General features: G+C 36.0%; 2 long non-coding RNA genes across 4 annotated transcripts in view; one reads left to right on the plus strand and one right to left on the minus strand.

Annotated features, from left to right (window-relative positions):
• On the minus strand, positions 1-25,326 carry LOC309648828. Its single transcript, XR_014256829.1, has 2 exons — positions 20,789-25,326; positions 1-20,492 (listed from the first exon to the last, which is right to left on the minus strand). It is a non-coding gene; the product is annotated as an uncharacterized lncRNA (long non-coding RNA).
• LOC309649491 overlaps positions 1-25,794 on the plus strand; it is a 600,739-nt gene that overhangs the window by 374,128 nt on the left and 200,817 nt on the right. The gene's annotated exons all lie outside the window — the stretch shown is intronic.

A 25,794-nucleotide genomic window follows, 5' to 3' on the forward strand; every position in this document is an offset into this window, starting at 1 on the left:
TTAGTTTCCTGTTCAGATCCAGATGGTGATAGACTAACCTTTCTAAGGAGAGGTTATTCAATGAGAAAATAATATAAAATGTACAGTTGTTGCTAAGGCATAGTTATAACAACAGGCACAAAACTGTTTATATGACCTCTGATGTTCACATTTCCTTCTATTGTTTTAGGTTGAAATATTCTTTTACTTTTTCTGAATGGCGTACAACCATACTTGTTTTTCAGATCTCTTCTAGCCCAGCCTAACGTATGCCCTTCTTACTGATGGAATGCTTTATGCCTTGGCCAGCCAGATGAGTATTTGAAAAAGTACTCATCATACCAAGCCATCTTCAGAGACTTTAAAATCATATTAAAGATTTGGAATCTATCCATGACAATAGAGAACCTTTAAAAGGCTAAAACAAAAATGAGTTTAAGTTCCTCAAATGTGTCCTTCTTTCTCTGTCCCTGTTCACTCCCATGTTTAAAGACTGCTTAACGGCATGTGATGAAGCATCCAAGAATGCAGCCGACAGCAGTTTTATATTTTAAGGGAACAGCTCGTGGTATTAATTATGTGCCTTAATGTTCATTAATGTTTGGCTGTTTCTTTGTACGTTTTATTTATGTATTTCAGCCCTTTAAACTACTCAAGACCTCTATAGCTTCATTTTGATTTCCTCAAAGCCGAGAAAGTTATATTGAAGTCACATTCCATTTTCAAAGAGCATTTACTTAACTTATTTTGTTTCAGTATTCTGTTACGTAATGATTTATGATTCTTAACTCCATTATGAACTGTGTCTTTTATCAATATGAAATGATGTTTTCTCTCCTATCTACTGCTGTTTAGCTTTGATTTTCATTTAGTCTGAAATAAATAATATCTCAGAATTATTTGCTAATCATTTGAACATTTTTGTAACTACACGAATTGAAATAGCATGTATCTGGATTAGGAAAGTATGTAGTCTGAAAATGCTTATTGCAATTGGGATGTTCAGAAACCGTTTCCATCAATTGTCATAATTAATATAGATCTCCAGAAATTAGGTGAAAAGTTCTGATATATACATATGTAATCACATTTTGCTTCATTTTCAGTAAGTGTTCTTCTGTAATAAATGTAATCTTAGAGAGCAAGAATTGAGCTAACCAAGATATCTGTGGATTGGTTTAGAACAACTTTTAGTTTTCTACTTCTGTATTAGTCAGAATAGGGTAGGTTATTCTTGAGTGATAAATAGATAGGAAAGAAAGGGAAATGAGGGAGGGAGGAAGGAAGGGAAAGAAAGAGAGAGAAGGAGGGTGAGAGGAAAACAAAGAAGGAAAGAGGGGAGGGAAGGAAAGACAGAAGGAAACTCAGTGGTTTAACACAATAAAGGACTTTTGTTGTTGTTGTCATGGTGCAGTGTGACTCAGACAGTTCTGAGTGTTTCCTCTTCCAGATAGTGACTCAGAGACCCAGGCTGTTTTCCTCCTATGACTATCCTAGCCCCTGGGCTATGTGGCTTCCAGGTTGCTATAGAGCTGTGAGGACTGAACAGGACACAGCACTTCCACCCACCTTCCTCCTTTTACATTCCTTTCACATTCTTGCTTACTTCTTGGGAGGGCTTCTTGGTTTGCCTTCTATGCTATTAATCCAGTTTGATGCCGTGTCAGATCCTTTTACTGTCTGTTTGCATGTAAATTCTTCTGCTACATTTTCAGCTCCCTTCCAGTTGTGTATTTTTTTTTTCCCCACCATCACAGAGCTCTTTTCCCTCATAATGGCACATTGTTATCCATAGACAAAGTGCTGAAGAAAGAAAAACTGTTTCATAGAGACCGAGGCATTTTAGATTGTTTAGAAAACGGCAAACATTTCCCTAAATTTTCTTCTAGTTTTAAGTGTAGTTTGGTTGCATGAAAGGATCATCTGAGTCATCCTGATGACGTGCTATTCTTTTTCTCAAGCTCAGAGCGCTCATTTTTTCCCATGAACTTGCTCTGCAGGGATTGAGGAGTGATCCGAACTGACTCAATTGTGTCTACAGGTGCGTGGATCAACCTTGATCCCGATTCCATCCGACGCCTCTCTTGCCCTGTCTCATTCCCTCGCCTCTGATTCCAGCTCTATGTGGCCCTGGCTCACTTCACTCTGTTGGCTTCTAGCCTCACTCATGAGTCTTGCTGTCTTTCTTTGGGCTTCTTTGATGACAGTACGTAACTCACAACTCAGAATTGTTAGGCCACTAACACCCTCTAAGATAACTTTCCAAAAAATGGGAAATAAAGAGGCAAAAGACTAATGCTTCACCCTCCAATTGTCAATTCTGAGAGGACTTCTTTGAGTTCTTTAAAAGGCCCTAGATGGATGGACCTAGAGCCTGTCATACAGAGTGAAGTAAGTCAGAAAGAGAAAAACAAATACCATATGCTAACACATATATATGGAATCTAAAAAAAAAAAAAAAAGGTTCTAATGAACCTAGGGGCAGGACAGGAATAAAGACGCAGACGTAGAGAATGGACTTGAGGACACGGGGAGGGGGAAGGGTAAGCTGGGGTGAAGTGAGAGAGTGGCATGGACATATATACACTACCAAATGTAAAATAGATAGCTAGTGGGAAGCAGCTGCATAGCACAGGGAGATCAGCTCCGTGCTTTGTGACCACCTAGAGGGGTGGGGTAAGGAGGGAGGGAGGGAGACACAAGAGGAGGGGATATGGGGATATATGTATGTGTATAGCTGATTCACTTTGTTATACAGCAGAAACTAACACAACACTGTAAAGCAATTATACTCCAATAAAGATGTTAAAAAAATTAAAAATAAATAAAAGGCCCTAGAGTTAATCTGGCTCAAGCTGCCCTCATGCTAACCGACTTAATGGTTTAAACACTTGCATTGCCCTTTTTCTTTTCTGTTTCTCTTTTCACAGCCCCTTGATGTTTTCTCCCAGATAAAATTCATATACACAATTCCCCCCACTTTCAAGCTCTGCTTTTGGAACGAACCATGTTACAACACTGGTTATTGTCAACTTGATTATTTCTATACTCTCCTCTCCCTTTTCAGATCTATAGTAAGGGTCACTGGATTATAAACAAAGCTTTTTGCCTTTATCATTTATCACTTTATCAATTAACCAATTAGGGTAGTTTTACACATTGAAGTATAATATTATCCTGAACTTGTCTCCTGGTTCTCTAAAATGTTCAGCTAAGGATATATCAAAAGTAAAATCCCCAGTCTTAATTTTTACCAGAGCTATCCGTGTCTACAATTTATTTGCTGCTTTTCTGTTTCCCAATATGATGAGCTATTATCCATCTCCCCCCTTTATCATGCCCTATTATTTTTGGTAATTACCAGTTCATATTTTTATGTGGAAAAAAGAGGTTGTGATAGAATCAGTCCAGGAAGAATAATATACTACAGTCATATCAAAACTAGCAACTATATCAAAAAGACACAAATAGAAAAAATTCTCATTGGTACAAACCTGGGATCTCTGATTCAGGGGAAAAACTGAGTGGGAGAAGACTAATGTATCTGTTTTCTTTTCAACTCAAGGGTTTGCCTATGGTGACAAACCAGGAAAAAAGTACGGGCCATAAACTCAAGTTCCCAAGTGAGCCACAGAGATGTTAGACAAAGTTTACAAGGATCTGGGTTGAAGGAATTTTACAGTGTCTGCCTTAGCTTTTGATTGTGTTATCAGTTTAACATGTGACGTGTTTTCACAGGAAATAGGAAAGTTGAGATATGCAAAGCAGGGATTGCTATTTAGATGCCACACTAAACTTTTAGAACCTGTAGTTATATTCTTCAGTAGTTTCTAACTCATAAGGAAATAATATTATCTTGCATTTTCCCGTTTGCTAAAGCAAATTAACTACGTTGTTGACTTTCTGTGGTCTCCCCTTGAATGGGAAAAGCAATAAAAATGAAATAATGGTAATAATCACAGTTGCTGGAAGGTTTTCTCCACATCCACGGTGCATATAGAGAATAGAAGCGCCCATAAATGAAAATCCATATGATCAGATATCCTTCAAACAGGTCGCTAATTAGCTTCTATAATTAACACCTTACTACAGTAGGGGGAGCCAGGTAATGATCTGATATATTCTGAAGGTGTCACCTCATTATAAGTAGCCATCATCCTAGAAATACAATTGCAGATTAACAACTTCTGCATATTTCAAGGAGTCATAGACCTCTCCAGCAGTTCTGACTACAGCTGTATGAAATACCTTTTCCCGTCTGTGTCAGCAAAGAGATTCTGGCCTAAAAATTTTACCATTTTGACTGTGGTGTCAATGAACAGCTTCTTTTATTTTTTTAAAAGACACATATTTCTTGATGCAAGAGATTGAAACTGTTTGAATGTTTCTTGTGCAATGAGAATTTAGCCCTTTGATTTTTAAAATTGCCTTTAATATATTTCTACATCCTAACCTACTCAACCAGCATAGTTTTTATCCCTCTAACTGCCTACTTCGTACTTAAGAGGACATGTGGGCTGAAGAGAGTGATGAAAGAGAAATTATAAGGAAAATGATCAGAGTTCAGGTCCTGCAATATATAGATTCACTAAAAGACATGATTTTTTTTTATATGTTGCCTCCTATTAAGATACAATGTCCTTATTCTATTTTTTAAAAAAAATTATTGGCGTATAGTTGATTTAAAATGTGTTAGTTTCTGCTGTACAGCAAGTGAATCAGCTATACATATATCCATTCTTTTTTAGATTCTTCTCCCATATAGGTCATTACAGAGTACTGAGTAGAGTTCCCTGTGCTACACAGTAGGGTCTTATTAGTCATCTATTTTATATATAGTAGTGTGCATATGTCAATCCCAATCTCCCAGTTTATCACCTGCCCTTCCCCCCCCTTGTAACCATAAGTTTGTTTTCTACAACTGTGACTCTATTTCTGTTTTGTAAATAAGTTCATTTGTACCATTTTTTTTAGATTCCACATATAAGCGATATGATATTTGTCTTTCTGTGTCTGACTTAACTTCATTCAGTATGATAATCTCTTGCTCCATCCATGTTGCTGCAAATGACATTATTTTGTTCTTTTTTATGGCTGAGTAATATTCCATTGTATATATGTACCACATCTTCTTTATCCATTCCTCTGTCAATGGACACAATGCCCTTTTTCTTAATCTAACTTCTTGAACTGTGTTCTGCATGTCTATCTATCAGTCTGTCTATCTGGAGAGGGAAAAATACATACATGTACACATTCATGACCTTACCTGTTCAAGGTAATTGAATTTCCTGTTACTGTTCTATGAACAAAAATATTAGCTATCAATTAAAGAAATCTTAACCTAGGATGGCACTGGGTTAAGTATTTTACCTATGTTAATTCTAATCCTTACAAAATGTTTGTCATAATTCCTAATTTTTATATGTTAGTAGTTTGAGGCCAGAAATATTCATATATTCAAAGTAGTCAAAATTATGACCCATTTTGATAAACTTCAAAATACCACTACTTGCATTACTCTATATATTATTGGTGTGTTTTAGCCAGTAATATGATGAGCATTTTGCCTTAGAGACAAACATGAATGAAATAGCACGGCACTGTTGTGAAAAAAGGCAAACAGTGCAGGTAGTCAAATTTGGTTTTTGACTACACTAGGAGTGGGAAAACTATGGCCGCTGCGCCGAATTCAGCCAGCCATCTGTTTTTGTAAATACAATTTTATCAGAACACAATCATGCCCAGTTGTCTATATATTATCTGTGGCTGCTTCCACATTACAATGACAGAGTTGAGTAGTTGTGACAGAGACCATAAGGACCATAAGCCTAAAAAAATTTACTCTCTGTTGCTTTACAGAAGAAGTTTGCCAACCTTTGGACTAGACCATTACTGTAAGAAACATTATTGATGTAAGGTTTTTTCAAAGCAGTGTATTTACATTTCATTAACATTGAGTCCCAGACACCCAAAAAGAGCATAAAGTTACTTTTTTTTCCATTCTGTGAAATTCTTTCATGATACCTAAATTATTCAACTTTACTCTTAAAACGTGACAACAGTTGTATTTTCTTAGTGTTTCCCCTTTTGCAATATATTCCTTAAGTTGAACACAAATCTGATAGTAACACTGTGTGGCTATCTTTGTCTTATCAGAAACCGTCTTTGAATAGTGCCTCATTTGTATGCACTTTGCCTCCATTCTATTGGTCATGAAAATAATAATAATAATAATGGCACTTATTGTATTACAAAATCTTGTCAATTCTGCCTCTGAAATGGTTTTTAACTCAAGATTTCTTTCCTTTTCACATTTTCATCCTTATATAATTGTATACCTTAAATATTCTGGTAGTCTCCTACTAGCCCGTATTCTTCCCCTTCTTCAAAATATGTAGTTCTTTTTATGTCTCCATTCCATCGGTCATGAAAATAATAATAATATAACATAATGGCAACATCAATAAATATACTTACGTAGCACTTACTGTCTGCCAGTCACTGTTTAAGTGTATCAACTTATTTGATATTCACAGCAACCCCATGAGTTTTTATTATCATAATGCAGATGAGAGAATGGAGGCAAAGAGGGATAAAATAACTTGCACCAGAAACACTGCCTGAGCTAACATTAGAATCTATATCTTTCTCAACAATAATCCTCATGTCCTTTGTCTGCTTTAAAACATGTCATCTGTTTACTGAGACCTCTTGAACTGATTGCCTGATCTTAGAATGGCTATTCTGATTTAGGTTTTAGGAGTGTCCCCCATCCTCCAACCCATCCTCCAAGGCATGATGTCCGGTCTCAGTACTTTCATCCATTTGTTGTCCGTGGTGGCAGTGAAAGTGCCTGATGGGAAAGCTCCATAGAGCCTCTAGGAGCCCACGTGCTCAGAGGGCATCCTTCCTACATTGTGGGCTCTGGGCTCAGTGTTGGTTGTTAGTGCTTATCTCATTCTAAACAGGAAATATATCTGGTCTTTTAACACTTTTTGCCAATTGAATCCTATTTGCAGTTCTAACCTTATCCTTCATTTCTTCTCAACCAAGCCTTGATCGTATCAATGCTCAGTGTGCTTATTCAATTATGGTTTTCTAAACACTGATTTTGTAGCTTTGCTCATTTGATTTCCCCTGTCTGGGCTACTTTGTTTTAGTTGCTCACCTTTTTAATTAATTAATTTATTATTATTATTATTTTAATTTATTTATTTTTATTTTTGGCTGCGTTGGGTCTTTGTTGCTGCACGCGGGCTTTCTCTAGTTGCGGTGAACGAGGGCTACTCTTCGTTGCGGTGCGCGGGCTTCTCATTGCGGTGGCTTCTCTGGTTGTGGAGCACAGGCTCTAGGCGCGCGGGCTTCAGTAGTTGTGGCTCCAGGGCTCTACAGCACGGGCTCAGTAGTTGTGGCGCAGGGGCTTAGTTGCACCGCGGCATGTGAGATCTTCCTGGAGCAGGGCTCGAACCCGTGTCCCCTGCATTGGCAGGCGGATTCTTAACCACTGCACCACCAGAGAAGCCCTGCTTACCCTTTTTATACAACAACTGACTTTACAATTCAGTGGAGCGGGAGGAAGTAGGAAGGTTGAACTTATGTGCTCAGCAGTCATAGGGTCAAGGCTTCCCTCCCGCTCACAGCACTAGGTGACCTGGTAGCCTGAGGGAAGAAACTTATCATCTTAGAGCCTCAGTTTCTTTACCCAGAAAACAGAAATCGTTAACAGTAGCTGCCTACCGTAAAATGCTATTGTGGACACATAACGGGATAATCCATGGGAAATACTTAGCATATGGCCGGGTACATGGTAAGCACTCAATTTTTGTAAGAATACACACAATCTGATGAAAAGAAAAATACCCTTCTAGGATAAAGGCCGGCAAACTTTTTCTGTAAGGAGCCCAATAGTAAATATATCAGGTTTTTTAGGCCGAGAGGCAAAATGGAGTATATTATGTAAACATTTATATAATATTTAAAATTTTAAATCATTCTTATCTCATGGGCCATGTAAAAATAAATTGTGGGCTAGATTTGGCCCAGAGGCTGTAATTGCCAACCTCTGCTCAAGGAGATAAATAGTAAATATAACTAACAATTATTATATTCTTAATTTGAATTGTTATATTTTTTATTTCCTAATTGTTTTGCCAAAATTGTTTTTCTGTTGTTTTCATTGTTTTTATCTAAAATTATACTGCAGTATAGAGTGATTTTATATATATATAGTACTATTAAATATATAGTGCCATTATAATATTATATAATAGCACTATATATGTTTATGTATATATACATATATAAGTATTGAGAGAGAAAGAGAGAACATTTTGTATATTCTAGGCACCAAAAAAAGTTTTGTTATAATAGATAACGATTCCTCAAATTACCAGATCCATTCTTTAATTCTGTTGCTTACATTCCCCTATTTGTGTTTATATTACTGGAGGCCCACATTATTATTATTTTTTTTAATGTGATTTGCTGTAATCAGAGCTCAAACCTGAATTTGCAAGCACTATTGTTCGTAGGATTTGGATTTGATTATTTTAAAAATTAAATCACAGTTACCTAGAGGGGAAAAAGGTTGATAAAAACACAGTGAACAAAATTCTGATAATTCTGTTTACTCTTTTAGATTCCTTGCAGAAGCCAGAAATCTCTTTTGTGTCATCCTTTGAGCAATTTTGTAAGCTTGTGATGTAAAATCACATGTTCATTTTAAGGGACATTTGACTGTCCTTCATTTAGGTATGAAGGGATTCTTTTTTCCTGCCTTTTTGGTATTTTATATTTCTCACTAGTGAATCAATAGTCTCCAATATAGAGCAGTAAATAAACTTAATTATACTTACACATGAGTGCAATGTCCATAGTCACCTATTTTTTGGAAAAGGTTCTATGACGATTCATATTTAAATGTAAATGCCCTTTGAGGGACATTCTATTGGAAGGCATCTGTGTGCTGGTTCAGGTGTCAGGACAGCAGCAGTTCTCCAAACCAAATGAGGAATACTTTAAAGTAAATATCAGTACGAAGGTGGCCCAGGTCTTAAACGATGGTGCTGAAACAAAGGTTGGTAAATCAACTACATTTCTTCCTGGAAGAAAGTAAAGCACTGCAGATATTTTTCTGGCTTTTGTTCTCTTTTTCATTGATGGGGAATTAGAAAGACCATACAACACAGAGTGGATACTTCTAATACATTACTCTATAATCATCCCAATTAAATTTCTCAGTAATGGATGGAGAAACAGTGTCTGAGAGTGGTTAAATTACTTCCTGAAACTGGCACAGCTATTACATAACAAATCTGTGAATTCTAACCCACATTTGTTTGATTCCAATAGCCATATAAATATCCAAATATATTTTTTATTAGCAAAGTGATTCTAAAATCAGCAATCCAACTATATTCTTTAAGCATAATGCAATGATACATGTTATTATTTTAAATTAATAATGACTTATAGTATTATCATTGTTGATTCCACTAAATAGGTACTTGAGTTTCTGAGATTACCTGAGGTCTGGTAGCTTGTAAAATGTTAGTAATACAATCAGCGGAGAGAAACTTCTATTTTGTGAAAGTAGATATGCTCTTTCACAGCTTTTTCTGTTGTCCCCTTTCTTTAAAGTTAAACTTAGTACATACTGGCAATATTTCTGATATCATGGATCAATCTGTCTGGGATACTAGCTCGATCCCTAAGTTTTCTTCTTGGCTTTACCCTGGACTCTGTTTTTCGCTCTACGTGCTCTCCCCTTCTGGCTCCTTCTGGGTCCATTGCCTCAACTAGATATGCTAAGTATTGCCAGACAAATACAGAGAGCTCCCAAAATGAAACATCTGAATTCTGCTCCCAAACATGCTTTCTATTCAGAGGTACCATCTCACTGGTTCCTATAGTGGGGAAGAAAGAATAGGATAACATACTGATCCTGTCTTCATTTAAAATTTTGATAGTCTATGCATCATGGGTTTTTTTGCATTAGTTTTGAATTTTTAAATATTACATTAAATATTATTTCTCTTGATTACTAAAATTTTTGACATCCCTTTAAGTTTTGTACCTATGGTGAATGCTTTACCCTAGTACCTTCCCTGTTGGGGTCAAATATTTAACAAATTCTAAAGCCAGTCTGACTGGGCTTAAATCCTTGGTCTAGCACTTTCTGGCCATGTTTCCTTGAACTGGTTATTTAACCTCTTAGCATCAGTTTTCTCACTGATAAATTGAAGATAATAATAACCTAGCCAATATGAATGTTGTGAGTTTTAAAGAAATAATATATGGAAAATTTTTAGAATAATTCCTAGCCAATTGTAAGTGCTATTAAGGTATTCGCTGTTAAAAGGTTTTAAATCTTTCTGATAAAAAGAAGTTTAAAAATAGAAATCTACCCACATATGTAATTCATTTACTGACTCAATATCTCTCAGGACAAAGCCAAACATCAGTATTTAAAGAAGTAAAACAAGGTGAAAATATCTCCTCTTTTCATTTTAATGATCAGCTTTGCTTGGGAAGTCCTGTGGAAGATAAGCTTCCTCAATTCCTCTTGTTTTTACCCACTTTTCACTCACCTCAGTGTTCTAGCTGAGGTTCAGATCTTAATTGCTTTATGCCTAGACTAGTTCAAGAATATTCTATATGGTTTCACTGCCTCTAAAATTATAGAATTGTAGAAAACAGGAGAACAAAGTAATTATTTGAAAACACATCTGATAATATCATCATGTTTCTTGACAACCTTGAGAGTCAAAACTGGAGTGAGCTAGAAACTTTGAACACTTTAGTGAGTTCAAGTTATCCATATTGATGTGGACCATGTCAAAATCTCCAGATTTGTCTACACACCCTGTTGTAGATAAAGATTTGGAACATCATTTCCCAACGTGGTGTTAATGCTTCTGTGCATTTGTAAGCATTGTTCTCTCTGCTTAGCCCCTCACCCTTACCTATCTCTGTTACTACTCCATCTAATATGTTCTCATCCTTCAAAACTTAGCTCCAGTATAATCAGTGATTGCCACAGCCTCTGAAAAATGTGCTTCTCCTCCATGGCGATTGTGGTTTATGGATACACTTTAGAATCTGCACTAGATATCCTAAAGAACACAGAAGAATATGCCCCAACCACTTGACTTTGAATTTTTCAAGGTCACCTGCCCTGAAATTATAATCTCTAGTTCCTGGTACATACCTTGCTCATGCTTGGCACTCTTAAAATTTTTTGAATAATTGAGCAGACAAATGAGTGAATGGAGAGAATGATGTCTTTTAGACTAAAATGATTGAGAAACCCAAGGTGTCTCATATAAGCTAATCATATCTAGATATCATGACTAGGAGATAGACAGGTAATTTATTTTCATTCCTTTCACTCTTCCATCTTCATATTCCGTCATGGAGCCTGGATGATTTTATCTTCTAAATAAGTATCTCATGAAATTGTCTACTTCTTTCCATTTTCACCCAGCACCCAAAGTAGTCACTTAAAAGCACAAATCTGATGCCTCACTCCTTTATGGATAAAGACAAAACTTAACATTGACTTCCTGGCTCTGTCTAGTCCAGCTTTGCCTCTGTACACAATCTTATTTTGACAGATGATATTTTTTCAAACATGACTACCACAACATGCCCCACCCCACAAGACGTTCTTGTAATATGATATTTACACTCTCATTGGGTCATGGGACATGTGCATCCTTTCCTTGAAACTGAGCCACCTTCGTGACCAGACTGATCTATAGAGCAATGTCACGGCAATACTGGGTCATAAAACTTGCCAAGCACTTTCACTTTGTCCTCTTGAGTGCTCACTCCCAAACCCCAGTCATCACGCTAGGGGGAAGCTAAGTAGCCATGTGGAGAAGCCACAGGAATGTGTTCCAGCCGGTAGCCCCAGCTCACCTCTTAGCTGACAGCCAGTGATGCTGGTTGGATATGCATGTGATGCTTCCTGCCTCCAGCTGTTCACTCACATCTCTAAGCCACCCCTGCTCCAGCCACACAGAGGGAGCAGAGAAGCTGTCCTTACTGAACGCTGCCCAAATTGTAGATTCATCATAAAAGTTAATGTTATTGTTGTTCTAAGCCACTAAGCTTCGTGGTGATATGTTACACTGCCGTAGATAACCAGAATACTCACCAGGTACCATATTTTTCCCCCTGCTCTCTGTGTTCTGTTCACACCGGCCATCCAGATCTTCACACTTTCCCTGTTCTTTTTTCACATGCTGTTTTCTCCGCCTGGGTTGCTCTGTCTCACTTCTAATTAACTTTATCATTTAATTCTCCTTTATCCTGTAGGTCTCCACTCAAACATTCTTTCCTCAAGAAAGACTTCTTGGACTTCTAGCCTTGCTCTTAGCCCTTTCCTTCCCTGTCCTCACCACAGTTATAATTTTTAAAATTGATATAATAATTAGATTATGGTCTGTCTTACAAACTAGACTAAAATCCCCATGAGGGAAAATATCTTTGCCTATATCATTGCATCCCAGAACCTGCTATAGGGTATGGCACATACTAAATTCTTTGTAAGTATTCATCAGATTGATGATGGAAATAATCTAGTAATAATTCAAAAATATTTTATCTGGTTCCTAAGCTGTCTCATGGAATGTTCCAGGTAGTAGGAAAACCAGGTCCTGGCCTTATGGGGATTACATTGTAGTGGGGCAGGGAGAAAACATATATAGAAATAATTTTAAGTAGTGATACATGCTATAAATGAAAAATCAGAGTAATGTAAGAGAAAGAGAAGGAGGATGGGGTGAGTGTTTTTCTACGAGTGACTTAAAAGAAGACGTTTAACTAGGGATCTGCGGAAAGATATGTTTCAGGAAAAGGGAAAAGCTAGTGGCAAACCCCTAAAGTAGGAGCAGATGTAACATTTAAAAACAAAGTATATGTGGACCAGAGTAACCAGTGAGTGAAGATGAGGGGGGAAGATGAAGTCAGATAGGTGATGAGCTCCAGATAATTGACAGCTTTATAGAAAAGACTTTGGATTTTTTTTTCCCTAAGTGTGATAGGATACTGATGAGTTTTGAATAATGGACTTGATATCATTTGTTTATGTTTTAAAAGATTTCTGTTTGGAAAGTATACTTTCATTGGTGGGAGGAGTGGAAGAAAAGAAACTAGAAGTTGTGACTGTGGTGTAGACCAGACACAATGGTGGCTTGTATTGGAGTGTTCAACAGTGTGCAGAGGCTGGATCTCTTTAAAAGTTAGAATGAATGGAACTTGCTACATTAATGAAGGAGTAATCTATCCTCTCGTGTTTCAGCATCTCAACACCTCTCTTTTCCTTTTCCAATACCTTTTCTTCTGCGTTGCTATTCATTCTCACTTTTCTCTCATTATTCTGCAGTCCCCTACAACTCTAGCCAAATATGCAAGTCCCCTGTAGCTTTTTATATGCATCTGGTGCTTAATGACAAAATTAAACTCGTTGGAGTTGAGAATGAAGCACCATTTGCAGAGGTCTAAGTTCTTTAAATCTGCAGTTCTTTTCCTTGTTGTAGTAAAGAAGAAATCCTCCGCGGGGACTTCTGGTAATACGTATGATTGTGTTCTTCCTTCCCACCCATATGAGATTAAATGCAATCTCTTCCCTTAATACACAAGTGCCTGTGCAGCTTTACAGGTGAATTAATTGCTCGTTTCATTTGATTTTCTTAAGATGAGCTCCAGTTTATTTCTCCTCAATTTGTCTTTGGCAGATTTATTATAAAAGTCTTCTATTTCAGTTTCTAAAATATTTATCCTCTGGGTCTATTCTCTTTCCTGTACGTTGGCAGACTAATTATTCTTCTCCTAATGAATGTTCTAAATGTATCCCATATGGTGGCATATGTGTGTTCAGACCAAAGATGCTTTGGTATAAAATAAGTAAATTCCTCTCGCGTGGTTTCCTTACAAACTTCGCTTTGTAACAGTGATAAGTTCAAAGATTCATAGACTCTAGGTTGCTATAGAGATCATTGCCTGCCCCCCACCTCTCTTCCCCCGCGTCTTCCTCATTTTGCAAAAAGGAACAGAAGCCTAGGAAATACTTAGCTGGATTATGAAAGAGCTGAAGGCTGCGAATCAAGAAACTTAAGCTCTATTCCCAGCGCAGCCACTGACATTTTAAAATGCCTTCTTATATTACAGTCACTTGATTTCCAGATGAGAAGACTGGTTCAAAGGGAGAAGGGCGATGTACATTCCTAAGGGGAGTCTTGTTGCCTGGTCCTCCCATTCTAAGTCAGGCCTCTTTCTTTCAAAGTAATTACCTCTGTTTGTAAATCATATAAATTAAGTGATTACACTAACGAACGTTTGAATTCCTTTTGCCATATCAAACAGTGTGTATGTTTTTGTTTACCTTACCTTATAGATAGTATATACTAAATAAATATTTGTTGAATGAGTGAAATGAATCAATTATATAATATTCTGAAGTACCTATTAGGTGTACAGCAGGATACCAAGCATTTTGTCTATGTAAATTAGCTTAACCTTCACAAGGAGACAGTAATATTTGGAAAAAATAATGCCTTTGAGGAATAAGATACTGATGCTAAGGAAGTATAAATAAATTGGCAACAACTTGCAGAACTATAACATGAATGTAAGTCATCTGATTTCAAAATTCAAGTTTTTCCACAAGCTCAAAGCAATAGTTAATATTCTTTGCTATGTACCAACCACTGTTTTATGGCATACATTTTTCAAAATGACCCTCTAAGTGAAGTGCAGTTTTATCCCATCAAGAAACCAAAACTTGAGATTTCTAAGTTTATTTGTCAAGGTCAAACAACTAGTAAGTGGGTAAGGAGTTGAATCCAGATCTGTGTGGTAAGGTTCTACACTCCCAACCAGGGTTCCGTAAATCCTGATAGATTAAAGATCCAACTTGCCAAAGCAAGTTTTCATTTTATAATTTTAATTTATAGGTTAGTGTTTCTTCATTTCCCTTTCAACTATTTACTAGTGACACATATGGATGGATTTTGTAGTAGGGACAGAGAGAGGGAGAAGATGAGATAGGAGATATTAATTCTTTTTTTATTATAAATTATGAATTAGTTATTATTTCATTTATTAATTTATTGAATACCTACGTAAGGAGATCAACATGCTAGTTGCTTAATTACTAGGAATGGGATGAAGAGAATGTCCCCACTGCCAGACTCTAAGCTTCTTGAAACCAGAACCTATATCTTATATCCCCAGGACCTAGCACAGTGCTTTATATATTTTTTGAAAAGAAGGAGGTGTGTAATAAAGGCAGACCACACTCCTAGAATTAAATGAACTACACAGCCCATCTTTGTACTCAAAATGGTAGGAAGTAGGAGAATCTTACCAAGTGCACTTGGTTGACGAGGCTAATTTTCCTATAAGCTGGATCTTTTCCTGCTATTCCAGTCTCCGTCAGAGTGTGCAGAAGTAGCCTCTGAGCACTAGCCACCCATCATTCTTAGCCCAGGGAGGATTGCCATCTTATTGATGATTGCCCTGAATGAATATTTTGAAGGTTCATTTTCTATACTGGTGCTTTCAAAAGTAATGTTTAAGTTTATCAATTTAAAAGAAGAATGTTTGCAAGCCCAGAATGAGGCTTTTTCTGCAGATGCAATGAGCCACTTGGATGAATATTATATATGAAGTCAGCTAAGTGTTTGAAGAAAATCACTCCCTGAACAATCAAGCTAAGTTGATGTAGATGAGACATATGTGGCTTTTCCTTGCTTCTATTTACTTTTCTTTTTTTTTTAACTTTTTATTTTATTTTGGGGTATAGCCAATTAGCAATGTTGTGGCAGTTTTAGGTGCACAGCAAAGGGACTCCGCCATACATATACATGTATCCATTCTCCCCCAAACTCCCCTCCCATCCAGGCTGCCACATAACATTGAGCACAGGTCCCTGTGCTATACAGTAGGTCCTTTTTGGTTATCCATTTTAGATATAGCAGTGTCTACATGCTGATCCCAAACTTCCTAGCTATCCCTTCCCCCCATGCTGCCCCCCGGTATCCATCAGTTGATTCTCTAAGTCTGTGAGTCTGTTTCTGTTTTGTAAATAAGTTCATTTGTAAGGAGATATTAATTCTTGTTTCTAAAAATACCATAGAATTCCTCTTGTTTAATGCTCACTTTTATGCTCCATATTCTTAAACAAATTATGTAGCTCTTCCTGCTACATGGTGTGACTTTGGGGATAAAATGCAATTAATTTTATTTTTAGGCCTTGAGTTTGATAAGAGTCATTTTAACTATATCATGTAAGTTTTTGTATAGTTGCTGCACAGTGATTATTTCTGTGCAATATTTATATGTGCATAAATATGCAATTTGGGCACCATAAGTTTACTATAAAAGGAAAATGGAACATAAGAGAAAGGACATCACTTATGGTAGGCTTACGATGTGTCAGGCCCTGGATTAATCATTTTTAAATGTTATTTGTCCTCTGATCAAAGCCATCAGGGCCATATCATAACCTCTGTGTTGTCAATGAAGAAAATGAACTTGTGAGAGCTTAAGCAGCTTGCTCAAGGTTCGACATGCAGTAAGCAGTAAATGAGAGTTTAAATCTAATTCTACCTCTACCTGAATCTAAAGCCACTTACTAATTTATTTGGATAAAGAACTCGTTATAAACTTAAAATGCTTAAACTGCTTTATACCAAATCTATATTTAACTGAAAAACATTTCAGAAAAAAAAAAAATATCAGCAGCTATATTTCTACACCCAGAATTAACAACCGTTAATATATTTGAATATATGCTTTCTTTGTTTTTGCTGTTGCAGATGTTGCTTTTAAGGGAAAATATTTATACTTATTTTTATAAAATAAAAAATGGATGTTAGGAAAAACTCAAGCAATACAGAAAACTGCCCCCCAAATTTAAACAATTACACCATGCCCTACCATTAGGTGCCCATGATTTCAAATATCTTTCTTGCATATATAAGAGTGGAAGAAAGAGGGAAAGAAAAGGGAGGGAAGAAAGATGGTACTTATTTTTAATGATATATTTTAGTTTTAGCCAGAACTGTAACTATTTTGAAAAATGAAGATACAAGAGCTTTTTCCTCTACCTGCTCTCCAATTTGCGTGTATCTTTGTGTGTGTGTCTGTGCATGTTTATAAACCTGGAAAATATAAAAATAATAGTATGCCTTTTAAATTTTTATATATTCGTAATTTATATATCCATGATTCAGTAGTTTTTATTTGTTTTAGTATTATCATTATACTTAAATGGATTTTGTGTTCACCACTGGTCTTCTTATCAGGGATGGTTCATTCTTGGATTGTTGATTTTGATTATCCTTTTAACTGGTGGGAATTTATCAAGTAATTTTCCAAAGATATCATGGGTTCTGTGCTGATTCTGCTCTTTAATGATCAAGGTGTCTGCTAATTGCTTTCAAACAGTTGGCTTTCTGTATCCACAGGTTCCACATGCTCAGATTTGACCAACCACGGATTAAAAATGTTAAAAAAAAAAAAAGAATTCCAGAAAGTTCCAAAAAGCAAAACTTGTTTTTGCTGTACACCAGCAACTATTTACATAGCATTTATTTTGTATTAGGTATTATAAGTAATCTAGAGATGATTTAAAGTATATGGGAAAATAAATGTGTGTAGGTTATATGCAAATATTATGCCATTTTATTATATGGGCATACATCAAAGATATTGCAGAATTTGTTCCAGACCACCACAATAAAGTAAATATCATGATAAAGTGAGCCACATGATTTTTTTTTGGTTTCCCGGTGCATATAAAAGTTATGTTTACACTATACTATAGTCTATTAAGTGTGTGATAGCATTATGTCTAAAAAAAAGTACATATTTTAATTAAAAAATACTTTATTGCTAAAAAGCGCCAAAAACAATTACAACAGTAACATCAAAAATCACTGATCTCAGATCATTGTAACAAATATAATAGTAATGAAAAAGCTTGAAATACTGTGAGAATTACCAAAATGTGACACAGAGACATCCAGTGAGCAAATGCTGTTGGAAAAATAGTGCTTACAGTCTTGCTTGATGCAGGGCTGCCACAAACCTTCAATTTGTAAAAACAAAAACAAAAACACAGTATTTGCAAAGCACAATAAAGTGAAGTACAATAAAACAAGTCTGTAAGAAACTTGAGTATCCTCTGATTTTTGGTATCATCAAGGGTCTTGGAACCCATTCCCCAAGGATACCACAGGAAGACTATAGTTAAAAGGCATTCTGGCTAAGTTTAATATTCTCCAATGTCACTCTTTTTCCCTCAAAAATCTAGGTATGTTCTGTTGATATGCCACTCATTATCTTTCTAGAAGCGAGTATAGCTGTGGACGAGGCGAGGATCAGCATAATTTTTCTTCCATGTATGTGATGTGTTTTGTGTGCCTAGATTCTTGAGGAATTCTTTATTCTCAAGTTAGACATTTTATGTAGAATATATATTGGTCCTAAAACTTTGGTACCCTAAAACAACATGTGTTCTTTTACTCTGTGTATTCACCTTTTTTTTTTCCAGCCATGTATCTTGCATTATATGATTAGATAAATTCTCTGTTCTGGCTATAGGTATTTTACTTCAGGGATACCAGTTACCTTGCATGGAATCACGATGTCTTCCAAATTCATTAATACATATCTAACTGTTTTACTCTGTTGTTTTCATCTGTATTCACTATAATTATCCCAGTGTCAGTAATTTAGGATTAGAATCTATATTCTGTTCTTTGCCTGTTTTACAACTTATTAGTTGCATAATGAAAACATTTGGTCTCTAGTGAGTTTTCTTGAACTTGCAACTTTCTTTTTTTGTTTTATTTGATTATTGTAACATTTTATTGAATTCAAGTAAGGTTTTGTTCTAGATTGTGCTCTTTCACTCTTATTTGCATGACACATATTCCACCCCATCCCCAGCATATTTTAAGTTTTGGTTATAGATTTGCCTTATAGTTTATTTTCACCTGAATTGCTCTAGAGCGACTCTGTAGACGTTCCATCTGTTTTGATATAACAGAAAGAGAGTCAAGTAACCCACAGTAGATCTGAGAACAGTTTTTTTGTTATGAGCAGCTCATGAGGGCTTTTCTGTGTTCTATCAACTCTTCTATATCTTAGCCAAATAGATGGGGTGACAGTGGGCAGGTGGTGTTGGGAGAGCATTGACAAGGGCAAAGTACAGACTTTGTTTTTTGGTGGATTTTTTTTTTTTTTACAGTTTTGTTAAATTTTTGGCTGTGTTGGGTCTTCATTGCTGCCCGCAGGCTTTCTCTAGTTGTGGCGAGTGGGGGCTACTCTTTGTTGCGGTGTGCAGGCTTCTCATTGAAGTGGCTTCTCTCCTTGCAGAGCACGGGCTCTAGGTGCGTGGGCTTCCGTAGTTGTGGCTCGCAGGCTCTAGAGCGCAGACTCAGTAGTTGTGGCGCATGGGCTTAGTTGCTTCGCGGCATGTGGGATCTTCCCAGACCAGGGATCGAACCTGTGTCCCCTGCATTGGCACAGGGATTCTTATCCACTGCACAACCAGGAAAGTCCTAGACTTTGTTAAAATGCATGAGTTCTGCTCGTTTGTGAGAGTGTTTATGATGCAAGAGTATTTATTATACCCTAAATCAATTTTAATATATGAGGTTAAGGATTTACAATTCTCATCCATTTTGGTCATTTCCCTCTTCAATGTGTTCACTTTCCTCATTTTACTCTTTTTTCCTAGTGGTGGTTTCTATGACTTCTAGGTTAAGAGAAACAAGAAGATAAGATTATCTACTAATTAGTGAGAATTACTCACCACTTTGCTTTTTTGGTAATAGCTAAACTCTCCACTTTAATCCAGTTTTTTTTCTTTCTTTCCCCAGGCACCAGGTGTTGAAGGTTATTGTATGAGGTTATCTTGAGGTTCTCTCTCTCATTCTCTCTCTGTCTCTGTCTCTCTCTCTGTCTCTGTCTCTGTCTTTCTCTGTCTCTTTTTTTGTTGTTGGAGGTAAATTTTCCCCAAGTGGTGATGATGATGATAGCGATGATATAAGGTAATTTTAGGGGGTAAAATTCTTTGAGTTTTAATGTTTATTTAAATCTGAATTTTAAAACATATTATTATATGTCTGTACTCTAGGTGACAATTCATGTGTCCTACCTTTTCACCCCTAATTCAGCTAAGAAACATATTTCTTTAGCATCTTAATCACATTCTGTTATTGGTACATCTTTGTTCATCTGTTGTCCCTGGTAAATAGTGAGCTCTTTGAAGATAGAGTATGCACTTTTTCTTCCTTCTTTTATTTTTACACTCCTAGCATCTAACCCCCTTGTTCAATGTGTGTAAAATAAATGAATAGATGAGTGAATTTTCATGGTAACTTATCTATGTTCAACATAAGGACTTATTTTCTAATGCATGGGGCTCTCTAAAAATAATATAGAGGTCTTTCAAGGAATTACCCACTGGTTGAAAATACTCAAGTCGAGGACTGAATGATTATCTGGAAGGACTGTGTGAGGAGATTTTCTACATGGTTGAAACTGGACATATGTTCTCCAGTTAGGATTTTAATAAGAAGCACTTACTTAAACATTTTTCCAAAAGGTTTTCCAGAGAATTTTCAGCTAGATGTCCTTGAATAAAGAATTTTAAAAAATATTCTAGAAACTTCAGGCTCAAGGTGGGGGATCCATTTGTAAGAATTGTTCACGGTTAAATTTCTCCCACACAATCTTTTTCTTTCTGATCTTTTTTCCTAGTGATTTTTAATATAATAATAAGAACAAAGCAAAAATAATACTACTAACGTAGCAATAGCATTAAGAAAATAAATGTGCCAGCCTAAAATAAACAAAACAAAACAAAACTTTATGCCATTCCTCTTCGGAATCTGAAACTCTGGCACTGTCTGTGACTGTTTTGAAGGCAATGGGAGAGTTCATTCAGATGCGTTATTAAACATCTGATTATTAACTTTCCAAACTTGGAAGCCTCCCTGGTGTTCTCTTCTATAGCTGTGTCCTCTGCATGACTTTCAGTCTTTGCCTGCAAACAATCATGAGAGTGCAGACCATTTTAAAGTAAAATCACTTTTGCAGAAAGGTTTGTTTCCCCTTCTTGTGCTACCTTGATATACTACTAGTTTGAAATGCCTAATTTAAACTTGAAAGAAAATTCCTGATGTCCTTGCTTTAAATTTCTAAAGATCCAAAAGTGTACCAGGTCTTGAGGTAATAATCTATTCATAGGTTTATAGGAACAGTGAATAAGTTAGTTGGATAAACTTAAACTATATCCAGAGCTTTAAAAAAATTCTGAAGATACTGACCACATGAATAAACTTCTCTTGCCTTTATATCTGGTGAAGAGCTAAACATTTAAAAAATAACAGTTGTTCTTTCGAATGTACTATGTCTGAGTATGGTTGATACCATATGATACCATGTGATTATTGTTTTCTATTTTTCTGAGATGGAAAATTGAAGCTCAGAGCTGGCACTTAACAAGATTTGTAAAACGTAAAGTTAGAATTTGAATTGAGTTGTTTCTGATCCTAACACTGTTATGAAACACTATCCCTGTGATTAGGCTGAGCAAAATTTAGAATATAAGAAGAAAATGTCTATCATTTAAGTAAAGGCAAGAATAAGTTAAAAGTTTGGGAAGAATTTCGTGTCAGCAGTGGAATGTTTTGATAAAGCAGTTTATAGAAAAGAAATAGAGAGGAGAGTAAAAGAGACCTGGAATGGGAAGTTTCAAAAAATGTTTCAAGCTTTATTGAGATATATTTGACATATAAACTTATTAAAGGTGTACAGTGTGATGTTCTGATACATGTATGTATTGTGAAATGATTACCACAGTAAGGTGAAAGGGGCAAAATATACCACTTTCAAATATGCTTCTTTGGCATAAGGTTTATCTTCAGCGGATTATTTTTAAGAAACAGCAAACACAAGAGAAGCTCTGAAAACCCTGTAGAAGTTACCCCTTATAAGAGACATTTACTTTTATAATGGAAATCTCCATTTAAAAAATATATATATTTTTTATTTATTTTTTTATACAGCAGGTTCTAATTAGTTATCCATTGTATACATATTAGTATATATATGTCAATCCCAATCTCCCAATTCATCCCACCACCACCACCCCCCTGCCACTTCCCCCCTTGGTGTCCATACGTTTGTTCTCTACATCTGTATCTCTAGCTCTGCCCTGCAAACTGGTTCATCTGTACCATTTTTCTAGGTTCCACATATATGTCTTAATATACGATGTTTGTTTTTCTCCTTCTGACTCACTTCACTCTGTATGACAGTCTCTAGATCCATCCATGTCTCTACAAATGACCCAATTCCATTCCTTTTTATGGCTGAGTAATATTCCATTATATATATGTACCACATCTTCTTTATCCATTCGCCTGTCGATGGGCATTTAGGTTGCTTCCATGACATGGCTAGTGTAAATAGTGCTGCAATGAACATTGGAGTGCATGTGTCTTTTTGAATTATGGTTTTCTCTGGGTATATGCCCAGTAGTGGGATTGCTGGGTCATATGATAATTCTAGTTTTAGTTTTTTAAGGAACCTCCATACTGTTCTCCATAGTGGCTGTATCAGTTTACATTCCCACCAACGGTGCAAGAGGGTTCCCTTTTCTCCACACCCTCTCCAGCATTTGTTGTTTGTAGATTTTCTGATGATGCCCATTTTAACTGGTGTGAGGTGATACCTCATTGAAGTTTTGATTTGCATTTCTCTAACAATTAGTGATGTTGAGCATCTTTTCATGTGCTTCTTGGCCATCTGTATGTCTTCTTTGGAGAAATGTCTATTTAGTTCTTCTGCCCATTTTTTGATTGGATTGTTTGTTTTTTTGATCTTGAGCTGCATGAGCTGTTTATATATTTTGGAGATTAATCCTTTGTCCATTGATTCATTTGCAAATATTTTCTCCCATTGGGAGTGTTGTCTTTTTGTCTTGTTTGTAGTTTCCTTTGCCTTACGAAAGCTTTTAAGTTTCAATAGGTCCCATTTGTTTATTTTTGTTTTTATTTCCATTACTCTAGGAGGTGGATTAAAAAAGATCTTGCTGTGATTTATGTCAAAGAGTGTTGTTCCTATGTTTTCCTCTGAGAGTTTTATAGTGTCCGGTCTTACATTTAGGTCTCTAATCCATTTTAAGTTTATTTTTGTGTATGCTGTTAAGGAGTGTTCTAATGTCATTCTTTTACATGTATCTGTCCAGTTTTCCCAGCACCACTTATTGAAGAGACTGTCTTTTCTCCATTGTATATCCTTGCCTCCTTTATCACAGATTAGTTGACCATAGGTGTGTGGGTTTATCTCTGGGCTTTCTGTCCTGTTCCATTGACCTATATTTCTGTTTTTGTGCCAGTACCATATTGTCTTGATTACTGTAGCTTTGTACTATAGTCTGAAGTCAGGGAGTCTGATTCCTCCGGCTCCGTTTTTTTCCCGCAAGACTGCTTTGGCTATTCGGGGTCTTTTGTGTCTCCATACAAATTTTAAGATTTTTTGTTCTAGTGTAAAAAATGCCATTGGTAAGTTGATAGGGATTGCATTGAATCTGATCTGCTTTGGGTAGTAGAGTCATTTTCACATTATTGATTCTTCCAATCCAAGAACATGGTATATCTCTCCATATGTTTGTATCATCTTTAATTTCTTTCATCAGTGTCATAGTTTTCTGCATACAGGTCTTTTGTCTCCCTAGGTAGGTTTATTCCTAAATATTTTATTCTTTTTGTTGCAATGGTAAATGAGAGTGTGTCCTTAATTTCTCTTTCAGAATTTTCATCATTAGAGTATAGGAATGCAAGAGATTTCTGTGCATTAATTTTGTATCCTGCAACTTTATCAAATTCATTGATTAGCTCTAGTAGTTTCCTGGTAGCATCTTTAGGATTCTCTATGTAGGGTATCATGTCATTTGCAAACAGTGACAGTTTTACTTCTTTTCCAATTTGGATTCCTTTTATTTCTTTTTTGTCTCCAATTGCTGCGGCTAGGACTTCCAAAACTATGTTGAATAATAGTGGCGAGAGTGGACATCTTTGTCTTGTTCCTGATCTTAGAGGAAATGCTTTCAGTTTTTCACCATGGAGAATGATGTTTGCTGTGGGTTTGTCATATATGGCCTTTATTATGTTGAGGTAGGTTCTCTCTATGCCCACTTTCTGGAGAGTTTTTATCATAAACGGGTGTTGAATTTTGTCAAAAGCTTTTTCTGTATCTATTGAGATGATCATATGGTTTTTATTCTTCGGTTTGTCAATATGGTGTATCACATTGATTGATTTGCATATATTGAAGAATCCTTGCATCCCTGGGATAAATCACTTGATCATGGTATATGATCCTTTTAATGTGCTGTTGGATTCTGTTTGCTAATATTTTTTTGAGGATTTTTGCATCTATATTCTTCAGTGATATTGGTCTCTAATTTTCTTTTTTTGTAGTACCTTTGTCTGGTTTTGGTATCAGGGTGATGGTAACCTCACAGAATGAGTTTGGGAGTGTTCCTTCCTCTGCAATTTTTTGGAAGAGTTTGAGAAGGATGGGTGTTAGCTCTTCTCTAAATGTTTCATAGAATTCACCTGTGAAGCCATCTGGTCCTGGACTTTGTTGGAAGATTTTTAATCACAGTTTCAATTTCATTACTTGTGAGTGGTCTGTTCATATTTTCTATTTCTTCCTGGTTCAGTCTTGGATGGTTATACCTTTCTAAGAATTTATCCATTTCTTCCAGGTTGTCCATTTTATTGGCATAGAGTTGCTTGTAGTAGTCTCTTAGGATGCTTTGTATTTCTGCGGTGTCTGTTGTAACTTCTCCTTTTTCATTTCTAATTTTATTGGTTTGAATCCTCTCCTTCTTTTCTTGATGAGTCTAGCTAATGGTTTATCAATTTTGTTTATCTTCTCAAAGAACCAACTTTTAGTTTTATTGATCTTTGCTATTGTTTTCTTTGCTTTTATTTCATTTATTTCTGCTCTGATCTTCATGATTTCTTTCCTTCTACTAACTTTGGGTTTTGTTTGTTTGTTCTTTAGGTGTAAGGTTAGATTGTTTATTTGAGATTTTTCTTGTTTCTTAAGGTAGGTTTGTATTGCTATAAACATCCCTCTTAGAACTGCTCGTGCTGTATCCCATAGGTTTTGGATCATCGCGTTTTTTTTGTCATTTGTCTCTAGGTATTTTTTTATTTCCTCTTTGATTTCTTCAGTGATCTCTTGGTTATTTAGTAACGTATTGTCTAGCCTCCATGTGTTTGTGTTTTTTACGTTTTTTCCCCTGTAATTGCTTTCCAATCTCATAGCGTTGTGGTCAGAAAAGATGCTTGATATGATTTCAATTTTCTTAAATTTACTGAGGCTTGATTTGTGACCCAAGATGTGGTCTGTCCTGGAGAATATTCCATGTGCACTTGAGAAGAAAGTGTAATCTGCTGTTTTTGGATGGAATGTCCTATGAATGTCAATTAAGTCTATGTCATCTATTTTGTCATTTAAAGCTTGTGTTTCCTTATTAATTTTCTGTGGATGATCTGTCCATTGGTGTAAGTGAGGTGTTAAAGTCCCCCACTATTATTGTGTTACTGTTGATTTCCTCTTTTATAGCTGTTAGCAGTTGCCTTATGTATTGAGGTGCTCCTATGTTGGGTGCATATATATATAATTGTTATGTCTTCTTCTTGGATTGCTCCACTGATCATTATGTAGTGTCCTTCCTTGTCTCTTTTAACATTCTTTATTTTAAAGTCT

Source organism: Balaenoptera physalus (assembly GCF_965194825.1).
Source record: "Balaenoptera physalus genome assembly, chromosome: 19".
Classification (NCBI taxonomy): Eukaryota; Metazoa; Chordata; class Mammalia; order Artiodactyla; family Balaenopteridae; genus Balaenoptera; species Balaenoptera physalus.